The following is a 17,117-nucleotide window of genomic DNA, read 5'->3' as shown; positions in this document are numbered from 1 at the left end:
CAGGGATTCTCTGGAGCCACAAATATGGTTCCCTTTACTGACAAATTGTCACTTTCTATAAGTGAACATGACATGCCGAGGCCATTATTATATTCTCGGCAGACATAAGTTGACATATTAGGGCGTGACTTTGATGACAAAACTTAACATGACGATATCCTTTACTGCCAAAGGAATAGTGTGTTCGACTCCAGGGATACACGAACATGAGAGAATTTATATTAGCATTTACAGGCCAGAAGCATAATGAGGGGTTTCGTCAGAAGCAGAAATATTTTTGTATGGAGTAAATATTTTGTTGACATGGCTTCCTGGACTGACAGTGAAAATATTGAGAATTTGTGATGAATTTTTGTTTAGAGCAGAGATACCTATGGATGATGAGGAAGGGCGGGTCATTCCCATAGATCTAGAAGCAGCAGCAGTGAATCAAGAAAGACTGGTTATCAATGGGACAGATGACGAGGGAAGGGCACAATGAACAGTAATAGCCCTTAAGGAAGGATATAGAATGACAGATTTGAAAAATGAAGATTTGTTCAGAGATGAATATTCAGATGTTGAATTAGTATTTTTTATAAGTTGCACTTATTGGGTGAGTATTGGGAACAGAGAAATACCACAGATAATGCCATTGGTAAAAAAACAAACTGTCTTTTTTCCAGGAAGATTTAGAGAAGGGGCCAAGCATCTTATGTACCAATAGTCCATATGACGTGGGTCTATTGAGTGGAGCAGGTGCAGTGAAAATCAAGCTTAGACCCGGGGGAATTCTGCCACAGGAAGAACAGTACACAATGTCTAGAGAAGCAGATGAGGGCATATTTGAGGCCATTTCTGCTTTAATGAAGCAGGGAATATTAGTGCCATCTGAGTCCCCATGTAACATGGCTGTGTACCCAGTGAAGAAATCAACTCGGGGTCAAGGAGATTTATTCCGGATCTCCACCCCCTAGACAATATTGTTGATACAGAATTTCCTTTAGTCCTGAACCCCGCTACAATATTATGTAACATCCAAGCTAAAGCAACATATTTTACTGTCATAAATTTTAATAATACGTTCTTTTCAATTCCCATTCATGAAGACACACATGATTTGACTTTGTTTTCATATAGAAACCAGCGCCTGAAACACACAAGGCTGCCTCAGTGGTACTGTGAGTCCCTATCCATCTTCAATAGGGTACTTCAGATGGACTTGGGCAATGTACAATTCAAGAGAATGATAATTCAGTATCTGGATGACCTTTTAGTGTGCAGTGAGACAGAGGAAAGGTGTAGGGAGCACTCATTTCGACTAATGACAATACTAACAGAAACCGGATACAAGGTAGACAAAGAAAAAATAAAATTTTGTCGTGAAGTGGTCCTGTACATAGAACAGCTAATTTCTCAAGAAGGGAGAAAAGTGACAGCCACGAGACAAGAGGCAATCATGGAAACTCCAAAACCTAAAACAGTAAGGGAAATGCAACAGTTTCTGGGCCTATGTAATGAATGCAGGGACTGGGTCTTTAAATACAGTACGTATATTCAACAACTTTCAAAAGGACACATGAAGGCACAGATAGACAAAAGTAAAATAGTATGAGAAGACAACATGACTGAAAAATGTGAAGAATTAAAAAGGGTGATTTGCACAGCCCATGTGTTAGGAATACCAGACTATAGTGAAGAATTTCACTTATTCTGGCTTTCAAATGGAGGGGTGATAACAGTAGTTCTCACACAGAAGACACTAGGATATGGACACAAACCACTAGCCTATTACACTTTATGCTTCCTGAAATGTTACATGCATTTCTGCATGATGTATTCATATATATTCATCGAACATATCCAGCTCTAGTGTGACAGAAATTAGACAGTGCTACAGCAATTTCGTTGGTTTCATTATTTGCTATGCCCTGATGGCGTTGGACAGGTCATGTTCTCTAATGTACAGTCATATCTTGTGGCATGTGTGGGGTTGAAATGATTTTCAGTGTTAATTTCCAAACCTCTAGGATAACAAACGAGTTTTCAAGCAAATCAGTGTATGTAATAGTTTCATTTAACATAGCCAGCCACAGAATAAATGTCAAATAAATCAGCAACAAAAGCCACAACTGTACTATGTCATCACATGTGTTTACTGACATCAGGACATCAATGACTCCTACATGGTGGCTGGAAATATGTTTGCTACATTAGGAGTTAACATTGCTTTGCAATGAGTATCTCTCTAGTTAGTCCCCATTCTGCGTGATATCTTGTGCCTGTTCACCAGTGGACGAACCTAAGTTGTTCATAGACCACACTTTTCCTTGTGCCTCGGCTCCGGCTGCAATTTCTGTTTGCATGTTTAAAAGACCTGTGTTCCTCCTCAATTTGCCTTTACCTTGCGCCTTTGCTCTTGCCTATATCAGTGTCTGATCGAGTAGGGGACCGGTTTGTCTACAGCTTCGTTCTTACCAGCGATTCTCCCACTCTAATGGCTGCTCTACCGTTTGCATTAAAAACATCATTCTCCCTGGTCCGCTGTCCCCAATTGTTCCCTGTACCTGAAAAGACCCGATTCTTTCATGGATTTATCAAGCTTCTCACTGTGTTAGTTTTAGTCAGTGTATCACTGGGTCAGGACACATACATGTGGTCAAGTAGTCCCCCTCTTGTCTATGGACTCTCCCTTCTGGGGAGCAACTCTCCCAACACTACCCATATGTTTATCTTTTTACCATCCTAATTAAGGTATTCCCATTGTATCTGATGCAATTGTTCACTCACCTTTATCTTATAAGACATAATGTCCACCAAAGTGTTTAATTGTGTACCTTCTGGGAGACACTACTCTAGAATATCTGTCCTTCTTTTCCACTTGGTCCTTGTTCAGGTGCATACTGTATTGTTCTGATTGAGAGGTAAACAGAAAGGTTTATGGGGAAATATTTTCCTGTCCCTTGCATTCTTACAATACAGGAGGCTGTAACCATCTGTACATGCCCAGATGTACCATGGTTCCAGTCTAATGCAAAACATTACATGCGTTGCATGCGTTAACTTCTCATCCATGTGCTTCCTTGAGTAGTAGAATCGGAAAGAGTGAGAATTAACCTCCGGAAGTTGGGGCATGCAATCTTTGGACCCTTCTCAGTAGCAGCATGAATGACAGTTGCTGTGCCTGGGCTGGAGGATGAAGGACATTAAGAATATTTGGGACCCACAGTCGTGGATCACCAATCAGAGCTGTATGCCATAAAAGAAGTTCCTGTGTACTAACTAATGCACTTTTAAGCAGCACTAAAAGTGATGTTGACACCCTACTGTGTCCAATGTAACATGACCATCATTATCTCGATCATAAGTGCCAAGCTTCAGACTCCTTCTTAAACCATATTTGGAGACGTCATGACCAACTGCCTTTTCATTTTATCACTCGATGACATGAACACATGACTGTGGTAATCCCTGGCAGATTAGCAGGTAATATCGTTTGAGGGAAACTGGAAAGTATAACCACCAAAGAGCTCCACTCAACAGCAGGTTTCATATCAATGCAGAATACTCTGCAATACACCACCATCCACCAATACTGCGGCCACTCATGTGGAAGAAACACAGCAGATCTGCCTGTGTTTTGGTATTTTATAAAGCTAAAAAGGCTACATTTTAAAATGAGTGTGCTTCCTGTGTTTAGTCCAAAAATTCTAGCCAACCACAAATACATTATTTCACAAATCACTTCAATGCAAAATGACCCTTGTGTGAATGTGAGTGCATCTGAAGTGTTCAAGTGGGAATGATAAACAGTGTTATATCTCATTGAAAGGGTTAAACACAAACATATAAAGGGTTAACCATATAAAAATATCACTAAGGTAAGAACACAGGTTCCACTCATCTACACCATTCTGGCAATTTAACTGTGTAAACCAACATAGCTGAAACTAGGAAAATGCATAGGCTAAAACCCGGTCACTGGATCTTACAGTGGGCTGATTCTGTGCTCACTGAGTAGAGATGAATATTTAATTAATAATAGAGAGGCACACCACCCTTCCGATTGTCACAAACTTGTATGCTGCCAGGGGTCACTCACGTACAGTCCTTCAAACAAAACTCATGCATTATGAATCACCCAAGAAATCCTTGCAATGCCATCAGTATGTCTGGGCATACACCCTGTCCCACAAAAGAGTACCGCCTGTTGAATCCATGCCACCATAACATCAGGTAGCCAAACATATGATAGAGTTTCCAAATTGGTGCATGGTTGTGCAGATCGCTGTGTACACTGCAAAGGTTGTAGGATGAATCGTCAAGGACTAATACAGAGATAGCAACCCTGGGATTCGAACATGCCATGACACGATGCATGTGAACAGAAACATCTGCACTGCAGAACCATGTCAGAAGCTACAGTATGAGAAACTGTGTACATAGTTTCCATGGAATACAATGGTTTCTTCCAACTAAAGCCATAGCACATCCAATGATTATACCTACTCTATCATCAGAAAAGAGATCATAAAAGATAACAGGGCTGTAATGTAACAGTATGAAACATTTAGAATGCATCTAAAAGTGGTGTCTACTGTAGGACAGACCTCCAACCAACCAGACATGGAAATAAATGTAACCCTGTAGGGAAAACGCTCAATACACCTTCTGCAAGGATAACAAGGTTTTAATTCTCACAAAAGAAAATACATGCAAGCAGGGGAATTCAAACCCTACTGCCAGAGAGCGCACTGGTTAGTTCAAAGGAAGCAAGCCATTTTAAAGGGCAGCAATGTCACTTGTGATGCAAACAATATACAGTATGATTATCTCATCCTAATTGGTGGGCCATTATATACATTTTATCTGCTCTTTAGTGAATAGCAAGTGATTGGCCAGAGTTTCTTGTGCCGATCTTCTTCCATGTGGTTCTCGGCCTTACTGACTTTGAACCCTCACAACACAATTGGTTTGCTAGTTGGGAAGATTTCTCTCCCCACATATCAACCACGTGATGTGCACCTGGTAATTAGACATGAGCTCAGTGGATACTTTCGAGGTCAAGATAGCTCTCTGAAATGCGAGGAGCTTTGTTTGATCCCAGACACTGGTGCCCCTCCATACCTCTCCATCAATGGCCTACATTTGTTACTGTCACCCCATGCATCTTGCAGTACAGATCACAGGACATTCTGCTTGTGCTCCCCCTTGGCATCGGCCGCCTCCCCAGGCTGCTCTCTCCTGACACACCAATCAATCAAACACTGAGGGATTTAGGGACTTCAATAGTGGGAATCTGGTAGTTCAAATAGAATTTCTGTGGGTGTGGGGGCATGGGTGTTCCAAATCTGGGAAGGGTGTTTGGCAGTTCCAGACCTCTGCCCTGCCTCTCATGAGATTGTTCTTCAGGGACAGGTGCAGCCATACCCAGGCTTCACTATTCACATTCCTTTTGAATTACGTGGGCATGCAGAGTGAAACAATGAGGGGTTATGTCTTAATTGGTAGAGTGACCTAGTCTACCGTCTAAGATGGGACCATGGATGGTACAGTGTATTACGGTGGGGCAAGATCCTTTTAAATGTGATGGCAATGAAGTGAAAAATATGCTGAAAATGCTTTTAATTCCCTCTAGAGGTTCAGGGTGAGTGAGAGATACTTTAAATCAGTTCAGGTCAGCCCTACCAATGATTCAGGGATGGTTATCAGGTTGAAAACGGGATTCAGTAATGGAAGCAAAGGACAGATATTTTTACACGTGGTTGAAATGAAGCAAACTGTCAATTCGCAGCACTTTTTTCCGAGTGTGTCGATCGCGATTACAGAGGAACTATAAGGAGTAGCTCAGCTTGTGGGTTAGGCCTTTGCTTTAAGTTCTGTAGTCTAAGTTCTGGATGTTCCTTCTAGATGTTGTGTGGTCCGGCAAAATGCTCCGCAAGAAAATGAAAAGTGAATGTCTTGCCTGTCCAAGCACTCTCTTTTTATGTGTTTTGAAAGTGGGTGGGTCGGCTCATTCTGCATGCCCAACCCTCTCATGATTTGATAGGTCAAAGATTCTCTGTGACCTGATTTGAGAAGGGATAGTGTGTCTGAGTGAGTCAGAGTCTTACAGTCTATTGAAGAAACACCCCTTTGCTTTTACTTAGAAAATGAATTTTTCATAACTAACAGGTTTCCCAGATACACACGTCGTTAAAATTACACATTTCACAGATTAATTAAAGATACACTCTAGTCAAACTCTGATCCCCCTCAGAGCCTGGTTTCACAAATGGCAACATTTTGTGCTTTTTAGTGACTTTCGCCATATTGGTTTTTCCTCAAAATTTACACAGACCTGCACCCCTTCCCTGAGCATATTACTGGAAATTACTATGTCTCTATCCTAAACACAGTGTCTGCAATATTAATAAATAGCGGGGTTCATTCCCAGAACACCAGACAAAATGGAATTTGGGCTCAAATCGTGAGGGCATTTTTCATTTTCAGGATCCCCAAATTGTACATTTATGTGAGCTTATTACAAGATTTTAGAAACATTTAACTTAAACATATATTTGCTGCAATATGAATCCACAGTCCTGTCTGGCCCGCCCCTAGGAACTGGGGGAGTCAGGGATCACATGTCTCTCCTTCCAGGCAGAGCTCTGTTTACAGTCCACACCCAAAATAAGCATACCCCATTAAATTGAAAGGGTCTATTGTGTTGGGTCCAGCAGGCTGCAGGGAAGTCCCCTCCCTCTCAATCAACAGGGCCATGTGATATCCTGCCTCCTGGTGTGGGTAATAATAATAATAATAATTTGGCATTTATATAGCGCTACGAACCCTCAGGTATCTGAGCGCTGCTTATTATTACCCACGGTGTGTGGTGCTCATTTATCGACCTCGGAAGGATGAAACGCTGAGTTTGGCGCTGCCGGGATTCGAACCTGCATTCGCAGGCTCTGCACTGATGTCAAAGCGAGCGCTCTACTCGCTGTGCCACTTGACCGGCTGGCGGGTATCTGGGGTGTTAAGAGTTCTCAGGAAAGGCAAGTCTTTTGAACTTTTAATTATATAAGACCCCCTTCTGTTCACTGCCCAGTTCTGCAAGACAGCTCTCTTGTCACAATTTATAGAGCGCCAGTGCCGGTCAGTGTCCAATGCCAGTACTGCACCTATTTTTGACAGCTGTCTTGAATTAATACATTTCAAAAGGAAAGGATTTTACTTGATAGTATATGATCCTTGCTTGACATGGCATTGATGTGGATCTGTAGTAGAGTAAAGTAAAACACTCAACCATAGTTGGATTTTTGTTTGGTGGTTTCGGGCCCATGATTTTAGCAATTTTTGACATTAATAAAAACGAGTTTTGAACAGAACCATCTTTCTTTGCACTGGTGCACTGGTGGGTGGGAGGTCAGGGGACCATTTTCGTGTGTGCAAAACTGCACGGTTCTCCTGGATTCTGGCGCAAATGTGGGCTTTTCCGCCATCTTGGATTTCCTAAGCCCACAGCACCAAATGTTGCAGCATAATAGTCCAAACGTGGGTCAGGACACCCAACAAGCCCCCCCGCCTGACTGCGCTTTGATTTCGAGTCGAGGGGGAGTCGGGTGCAAAGGATGTTTTGATCCACGCACTGGGATGTGCGCATCATCTTCTTCCGATTCCGCAGATGACAAAGTTCAGCATCTTTTCCTCCATCAGGGTGGATCGATCAGTTCCCCTCGCCGGACCTGATGGGAGTTTTGGGCGGTACCCCGAGCCCCTCGGATCTTTGCTCCCGGTCCCCAGGTCGTCTTCCGTGGCAGTCTCCAGCTTTTCCTTCTCCTAGGATGACAAAGCAAAGCGGCAATACCTATTCGTAGACATTTCTCCCCCACTATTGATATAGTGGGGCGGCATATACATTTTATAAATCAAAAGACATGAACATATACATTTATTTTTTAAATCAGGAGACAAGAACATATACATTTTGTTTAATCAGGAGACAATTTGCATTCAAGTATCATAGAATTTTATAGGCTATACGTGGAATATTTTAGGGTTGGAACTGAATTACTCTGGAGCGGCCCCCTCTGGTATTGCAGCAGACTCCTCCAGTTGCTGCAGAGTGTGCCTGGGATGGCAACACTTTAACTGATTTATATGGACCCACTTGTCTTCCCCTTCTGCCAAACTACCTTTGGGGAGGCGGATATTGTAGGCAACTGGGGAGATCTTATCTACAATTTCAAACGGTCCCTTCCATGTAGGCAAAAATGTTCGCTGTTTGGCCTGGTTTCTTTGGAAATTGTATAGGTAGACCCGGTCTCCCACATTGTATTCTTTCCGGGTGGTCTTCAAATCGTAATGGGTCTTCATGCTATCAGCTGTTCTTTCTAGATTCTGCTGAGCATAGGCAAAAACATGTTGAATGTGTTTCCTTAAATTCTCCACATACTCATGAGTTGTGGAGGCATTTATCAATGTCTGCTCTTGGGTCCTGTAGAGCAAATGCTGGGGAAGCACCATATTGCATCCAGTCATCAGCTCAAACAGTGACATTTTAGTTGCAGATGAAGGGGTAGATCTGATGGCCACTAGGACCAGAGGAAATCGGATATCCCAACTTGGCCCAGAATCTGCCACAAACTTCTTTAAGATGCTCACAATAGTTCTGTTGTAGTGTTCTACTGCCCCAGAAGAAGCTGGCCGGTAAGCAATTTGTAGCTTCCTTTTGACCCCCAGTATCTCCAACATCTTTGTCATTACTTCGCTGGTGAAATGGCTACCTCTGTCTGACTCAATCCTTTGGGGTAGACCAAAACGCGAAAAGATGTGGTTGATCATGAGGGCAGCTGCTGTTTCTGCCTTGCAGTTTGCGGCCGGGACAGATTCCACCCACTTGGTAAACAAGCATGTGACCGTCAACATGTACTTGTTTCCCCTAGAGGAGTGAATAACGGGGCCTATAAAGTCGACTTGTAAATCCGACCATGGCAGTGTCATCCCCCTCTTCTGGAGAGGCGCACGGTGTGTGAGGGATGTTGGCTGAAATTGTGCACACACAAGACACCCCTTCAAGTATTGGTCGAGGTCCTGCCCCATGTGTGGCCAGTATGCAACCTCTCTTAAGATTTCAAGTGTTGTATGAAACCCCCTATGACCAGCGGTGGCCGCATCATGGGCGTGACTTAACATCAGGCTTCGGAATGAGGTAGGGACCACCCACTGATCATGGCCAGCTTGGGATTTCCTTACCAACAAACCGTCTTGGATTCGGAACATCTTTGGACATTTCATCAACACTCTAAGGTCCTCTTTCCCAATGTAATTGGTATCCGTCAGGGGAAAGTTCTCAGGGTCCTCAATGTGTTGGTAAAACTTACCAATTATTGGATCCCCCTTTTGAGCCGTAATCAAATCAGCATCTGGGGTCTCCTTACTCCATTGTGCAGTTGAAAGATCATTGTGAGCATTTGTCTGGGACCTAGTGATAGCAGTGACCTGGATTTCCCCCAACAGGGACTCAATCTCTATTAGATCCCCTTGGATGGCCCCGGTTTTGGCCAGCAGATCAGCTAAGTCATTTTCAGTCTTGTCTGGTCCCTCTACTTTGGAATGACCCTTGATCTTCTTCCAGTAGATGGTCATCCCATTCGAGGTGACCAGATCATCAAGGTTTTGAATTAACTTCCCATGTTTAAAGGGTTTGTTATTAGCACATAACATGCCTCTGGTTTTCCAATTAACCAGGTGCTCTACGAACCCGTTCCGTACATAATCTGAATTTGTGATTATGACCAGTTTGTGGAGTTGATGTTGGACAGCAGTGAGGATGGCTTGATACACAGCCATGAATTCTGCCACCTGACTACTTCGGGGACCAATTGTGTATCCAGCAGAGGGTTCTGGGGACTCATTCACCCATGCATTCCCTACGCCAGCCACCAGTTCTTTTTCCCCGTTGTTGTCAACATGGTAAGAGCATCCATCCACATAGACAGTGGGCATTCCCTCACACTTGTCTTCTCAAAGACTTTGTGTGGGGAATTAAGGTATGCCTCCATGTTGTTCGTGATTTTTAGACACTCGTCCTCGAGACATTTTTCTCTCGCACAATCATGCAAGTCAGCCAGACCTGACCAGGGACTCTTCTTGTTTTGGCCATATCTGACCTCCACAGGAAAGCCTTGCATTGACAGGATCCAGGAAGTGATTCGGGAATTACTCACATTTCCGGCCGGATTCGGTCACTTTGGAGATATTGCAGAGGCTGGTGTGGAGTCTCCACTATGATGTGTTCCCCCTGGATGAACGGGCGGTAATTCTTCAATGCCCACACCGTTGCCAGGAGTGCCTTCTCACAATCGTTGAATTTTTCCTCCACAGAGGATAAAGTTTTGCTCGCATAGGAGATTACTTTATTGACCTTGTCATGCTTTTGGTATAATACTGCCGTCAAGCACGTATTAGAGAACCCTGTCTCCAGGAAAAACTCCTTGTTTCTGACAGGGTAAGCTAGGCAGGGCACTTGTGAGAGGCTTCTTTTGAGATGTCCTACTGCCTCTGATTGTTCTGGACCCCATTCCCACTTGACCCCCCCCTTCAAAAAGTGAATCAGGGGTCTAGTGATCTCTGCGTAGCCCTCAATGAACTTTCTGCTGTAATTAGTCAGTCCAAGGAGGCTCCTTAGTTCCCGCAGAGTTGTGGGATCCTTCAGTTTCTGAAGTGCTTCCACTTTCTTTTCCTGGGGACAGAGACCCTGAGGAGTAATCTCATGCCCCAAGAAATTAACACGGGTTCTGCACCACTGTGCTTTCTGAAAGGAAAGTTTTGCTACGGCGGCCCTCAACTGTGTCAGAACATAACGTATCTCCGCTATGTGTTCTTCCACAGATGAACTTTTGATGAGGACATCATCTACATAAGCCAGATTACCCCTCGCACCCAGGTCGGGCATGGCCTTATGTAGGAAAATGTTGAATTAATTGCCGGAGTTGAGGTATCCGAAGGGAGTTTGGGTTCATGTGTACTGCTGGCCCCCAAAGGTAAAAGCCAGTTTGTATTGGTCCTCCTAACTGACAGGCACGGTCCAGTATCCATTGGTCAGGTCTATTGCAGTGAATACCTGTGACCCCTGAATCTGGGCCAGCCCTTGGTCAATGTAGGGCAGAGGCCATAGGGAAGTATGGACCCATTTGTTGAGTTCCCTAAGGTCGGCGCAGAGTCTCCACTCGCCGTTTGGCTTCAATATTCCCACCACCGGATTATTGAAGGTGCTGTGTACTGGATGGATTATTCCCCGGGACTCAAGGTTCTTAATTATTTCAGTGAGGGACTCCATGGATGCGAGAGGCAAGCGATATTGCTTCACAAACACTGGAGTCATGCCAGGGTCCATGGGAATTGTTGTTGTGTGGATGTCGGTGCGACCACAGTCATATGAGTCTACCGCAAAGAGATCTTGAAAATCCAAGAAAACTTGTTTCAACTTTTGCTTCTGTTCCAGAGTCACGCAGGCGTCAGCTAGGTTGACTCTCTCTTCCACCATCTGCCTGAAGCCTGGAAAGACTTCTGGTTTTGCTATCTCAGCGGCCTCCTCCAGCTGGGTGGAGAAGTCCCTGGTCAGAGTGCTGATTTTGACTGGAGGCTTCAGGTGGGAAAGGCAGCCCTCATGGACCTGGAAAATCACCTCAGCCCTCCGGAAGTCACAAGTCACATCTTCCTTACCAGTAGGGCAGGAAGTGTAAACCAGGAAGTTACCCCCATGCCGCGTAAAGATCCTGTCTGGTGTTGTATTGTCATCACTGTCACTGTCAAAACAGTCCTTGGGGATTGGTCCTAACAGTTCATTTCCTAGATCAATGGAAAAACGTTGGTCATCAACCGCCATTCCAATAATGGTACCTGCGGCTAGAGTAATACTCTTTAAATCGCTGTTATCCACCTCTATTGGAATGGTGTCATGTTCTATGTTGACTAATGGTGTTGGGTTTACCGCTAACCCTTGCTGTTGGAGGGAAGCATTTAGATGAATATAAGCATCAGGGTTTTTCAATTTTTGTCCTCTTTTAACTTTCACTTCCAGGGAGAATTGTCGGGTCCTTTCTGGGATGGTGACTTCCCCTTTAACCTGAATTTCAACTGCATAAGGTAGCAATTGAGCTGACCTAAATGATTTTTCTGGATCATCAAAGCCCATGGGATTATCCGCTAATCAGGACCAAGCTTTAAAGTTTATTAGGTCCAAACTAATGGCAAAGCGATTGAGAATGTCACTGCCTAAGTAAAAGGTGGCAGTGACGTCTCGCACGACCCAACAATTATGGACTACGCTCTTGTTGCCAATGGATATTTTGAGCATACACCTGCTTGGCAGGAGATGTTTGGAATTAGGAGCTTCCAGGTCCATTTCCCATTTGTCTATCAGTTTGAATTCGGGAATGGCTAGATCTTTTGGGAGTTGGCGGAACATGGCTTCGCTGATGAAGCTCTTACCGTTGTTCACACACACTCGGGCGAGAACAGAGTCCTTCCCATCATTTAACTGAACAGGGATGAACAACTGCTCTCCAATTTGCTGAACATCAGCCAGGCTCTGAGCTGATTTCACATCTTTCTGGACTATCGGAGAGGGAATGTCTGATTGTGGATTAGTAAAGAACTTCAGTGTGTTTCCTTCCAATGTGGAATACCACCTTAAACTGGAAGGAAGGTTGATTTTCAGAAATAGGGAGGACCCCCCCATCACCAGTCTGCTGTCCTACTGCTATTACTGTGACGTCTGGAATTTGGTTATTCTGGAAGTGAAATTCTACTTGGTCAGATTTTTGTTCAACCATGTGGCAGGTGCCGTTTAAGCTAACATAGTTGACACTCTGCTTTCATTTTATTGGTCAGCTAGTCTGGGTCCAGAGGACCTTGTTTACACAATCTATTAAGGTGACAACCTTCTCAGGAGGTCATTCCCTTGTAAACAAGGGGTGCCCTCTGGAGTCACTACTATGACCGGGTGTTTCACCTTGTGTCGCCCAATTTTGATGTCCAAATCTGCAGTCCCCTAGACGGAAATTTCCTTCCTGTCAAAGTTCTGGAGTTGTCCAGGAAGAGAGGTGAGAGGAATTTGGAAATTCTCCCCCCTTCCTGCATTTAGTTCATTAAAGGCCCTTTTGGACAGAAGAGTAGCTTGGGATCCAGTGTCCACCAATGCCAACATTGTACCCTGCCCCTGTACTTGAACCGGGGCATAGTATCTTTCCTCCTTCTCTGTAAAGGGGCACAGATAATGAACATTTTTGGACAACTGGTGGGCTAATTTTCTGGTTTTGGACATTGCGAGAGAAGAGATTTGGGCAGAATTCTGTGGAGAGTCATGGAGAGTCATGGGAATCTGCAAGAAAAAGTTGGCAACTTGAAAGAGGATATTCGAGTTCCCCTGGTTCTGGTTCTGAGCCTCCCCCCCCTTTTTGGAGGCAGTCACCAGGATGGGTTTGAACCAGGGGTTTTCGGTATTGTTGGTTCTGGGATACAATGATGGGCGGCGACAGCTCAATCCCCACATCTACCCAGTCTATTGATTCGGTTTTAGGCTCCCCTGGTTCCGGTTCTGGGCTGTCCCCCCCTTTTTGGAGGCAGTCACCAGGATGGGTTTGAACCAGGGGTTTTCGGTATTGTTGATTCTGGGATAGAATGATGGGCGACAGCTCAATCCCCACATCTACCCAGTCTGGGTTGGAATCCCTTGGGACCCATTTTTCCTTGGGAGGAGTTCCCCCATCTCTGAAGGAGAAGATCCTTTTCCCAGGATCCTCTGAGGATCCCTCTCCCTCAAATTTGAAGACCTGTACCTCCTCCACAAAATGGGTCTGTTTGGGTCCTTTGTTTCTCCTACCTCCTCTCTACTCCTTGGGTGGCAGACTTCCAGGGGTAGGAGATTTTGTTTCCGGTTCCTGGGTTTCCAGGGGCTGTTTACAAGTGGAGAAGGAAGCTTCCTCCAAGGCTTTACACCCCCCTTCCCCTTGTGCCTCCTCCCTGGGAACCGGTGGGTTATCGGGGTGCTGCCCCCATCATTGTTCTGGAGCACCAGGCCCAGAGTTTGGGGCATTCTGCGGTGGCATGCTCATCTGAGGGTTCTGTTGAGCCCCCAGTATGTGACCCAGATCCCGTGCCATATTTTGGACCTGGCGCTCAAGTTGGGAAACCTGCCCAGGCTGATACAGGGTTCTGTTTTCTCCCCTGGGCTGATCCCGGGAAGGGTAGCTATCCCTTCTCTGGTAGTACCCCGGGCTGGGAAGATTTGGGTACCCCTCCACCCTTGGCCTCCCCTCTTCCGGATTCGGTTGTCTGGGCTCAGGGAATTGGGGAAAGAAGGATGGATGATTTTGGGGCTGGAAGTTGGGTGGATACCTGGGGAACAAGTTCTGCCCAGGATTTGGTGAATTTCTGCCCTCCTGGGGGAAGTGTGGAGGGAAGTTCCCTGGGTTGGGCGCTTGGTTGGATCCCCCCCTTGGGCTGGAGGAGTCCACACATAACCCAGGATTGGACTGTTTCCCTTATAGCAGGGACTTACATAGTCAGGGGAGCGAGGGACCCCATTTGTGGGATTACCTCCTTGACTCCCTGTGTGTGACTGGCCTGAGGGCCTTCTGGGCTTAGAATTATTTGGTGCAGGCAGGTTTTTAGGCCCCCCCATCTCCAAATCTAAAACGGGGGCAACCTTTACCTCTGCCACCTTGGCAGCAGCAGGGGTGCTGTTGGTTTTGGGGTTTTTGGGCTGATTCTTATTTTCCACCGGTTTCTGCACCTCATAGATGCGGGTGGCCTGCTCAATGACCCAGTCTAAAGATCTTTTCTCGTGAAAGTCTCTCACGAGCTGGGTCATTATGTATTTGGGTAAGGCATGGAAAAATGTATTAACAAATTCTTTACTGTCCATGCAAACCCTTTTTATAGTCTGCGCAAAAGCACGCTTTAACTCCTGCACAAATTCTTGTGGGGCCTGATCCTCCCCACATTGCAAATTGTAGGCTGCCTTTCGAGCCTCTTGGGGATTTCTGTGAACAGAAATTTTTTTCAAGATGGCTGCCCTGTAGGTGGACCATCTTGAATGATTTTGGTCCTCCAGCCCCGCAAAGAAACTGGAGTATTCTGGGGAGAATGTCCATTTTACATACTGAATGCAGCTACTGCTGTCTTTCAAATGGAAAGTCTCCATCATTTGCTCATAAAGCCCCAAGTGTTCCCAAACAGAATACTTGTCGTTCTTGTGATAAGGGGTGATGACACTCCTTATTTCCTTAATCTGCTTTAAGGGGTCCTTAAGCAAGGCCCTTTTTACCTTATTGGCCTTTTTGGTTCGGGTAACCCTGGTCCACTCATCCTCTGACTCAGAGGCACTGCTCCCAGAGGTGCCCGTCTGATCTTCCAGGTTTTACCGGATTCTGCGAGCCTGGGAATGGCTGGCAGAATGTGGGGACCTAGTCTCCTGTGTCCTGGTCCGCTCAGAGGAGTCTTCAGATCCCTCCTTGCTGCCAGGATTTGATGGGGACCCCCCCTCACTGACCTAACTGGGCAGAGGTTTTCAGGATGCCCTTAGTGGGCCTACTCTCCTGGGGTTCCCAACTAAATTGCACTGTGCTTAGGTGCGCATACCCGGATGCTCGTCCATCCATTCCTGGGAGGTACTGGCCTATGAACCCCATACTTTTGGCTGGATAGTAATCTGTCCTCCCTGTGGCCCTGTGCTCATGTGCGCCAGGGGACATGGGGGTGGCAGAGTCCAAGGACTGGGAGAGATGAAGGCCTCTGGTACTAGGGCTCCTGAGGTTATGCTCAGGTGTTTCCCTTTCCCAGTGAACTTCATCTCTGTCAGCCCCTGCTCCCTGTTGCAATGCAAGAGCCTGCCCTTTCAGTTCCTCAGTTAAGGCCTTACTGGACTCTATCAGTCTCTCCTGCATGGCTACCTGTTGCTGGAGCCTATCATTGTGCTGACAGAGAGCCTCATTTTCTCTCCGTGCCTCCTGATTGGTCCTGGAATACTGGGCCAGTCTTTGCTGCAGGAGGGTTACCTCCTGAGTCCCATCCCTACTGGCCTGTTCCTTTCTTGCCAGAGCATCTTCCACCCTCCTGGTGTGCTTTAACAAGTTCTGATGCTCTTTTTGGAGGTCACCCAGCCCCTGGAGGGACAAGTGATTTTCTTCAATTTTTTCTTTTAATTGCCAGACTTCCTGGCCTAAGGTGTCCCTTTCCTGACTAAGAGCCTGCATCTGTGCCGCTAGGTCATCCCTCTGCCTTTGAAAGGCACCAGCTTTCTGGCGTTCTTGATCAAACTCTGCCTGGGTATCCAGGTCTTTCAAAATCAATTTATTGCTTTCCTCTTTCTCTCTGTCTAGTCGGATTTGCCGGGTGGCTACCTGCTCTGTGCATGCCCTGTTAAAGTCTAGTTGTTGCTCCAGCTTTTTCTGGCTCTGCAGTAGGGAGTCCAAATCTTCTTTGTACTCCTTCTGCAAGGCCAGAAATCTGGTAACCTGGTCAGCCTTTTCCTGTTGCAGGATATCCATATCCTCCTTTATTTTAATAATATACTGTCTAATATCATTTTCTGACTCCTGGCTCCTCTGCAGCCTCTGCTCAGAAGAGACCAGGTCAGACTGGGCCTTCTCTAATGCCATCAGTTGCCTATTTGCTAGATCTTGGCCTTCAGCACATTTGTCCTGTATAGCTCCCATATATAAATATAAATATGCCGCTACCCTGGCAATCTTGTTGTGCTCATACTTGGCCTTAAGGGCCATATATAGTTCACTCAGGGCCACATGTACGGGACCCTGATCTCTCCATGTATCTGACCCTGTTTCAGTGATCTGGGGTGCGATTGCCTGCAACCAGGCCTCCTGGTCCTGATGAGCCCACTCACCTCTCACAAATAGCGTATGTAAGAGGTGTTCTCTGGCTATTTTGATATCTACCAAGGTTGTCATTCTGGAATTTGATTTCCTTCCTGACTTACAGAAGTTTGTATTTTATTTTGCAAAACAGATCGTTTCCTTAGAGCGTTCCTTTGAGGGGTGTTTTTACAGTGTAACACGGCGTGGTGATCCAACAGAATTTATATATCCTGTCAGTTAGCACACTGTATTAATCTGCACAAGTGATAGATC

The 17,117-nt window shown here is 45.5% G+C and overlaps 1 protein-coding gene across 2 annotated transcripts in view; it reads right to left on the bottom strand.

Annotated features, from left to right (window-relative positions):
* The window catches only part of SYT9 (synaptotagmin 9), a 1,403,218-nt gene that overhangs the window by 836,908 nt on the left and 549,193 nt on the right, over nt 1–17,117 (bottom strand). The window lies entirely within an intron of this gene.

This window comes from Ambystoma mexicanum, chromosome 11 (assembly GCF_040938575.1).
Source record: "Ambystoma mexicanum isolate Mex_15411 chromosome 11, UKY_AmexF1_1, whole genome shotgun sequence".
In the NCBI taxonomy this organism is placed as follows: domain Eukaryota; kingdom Metazoa; phylum Chordata; class Amphibia; order Caudata; family Ambystomatidae; genus Ambystoma; species Ambystoma mexicanum.
Note: the sequence above shows the minus strand (reverse complement) of the source record. Positions and strands in the feature narration are given on the sequence as shown.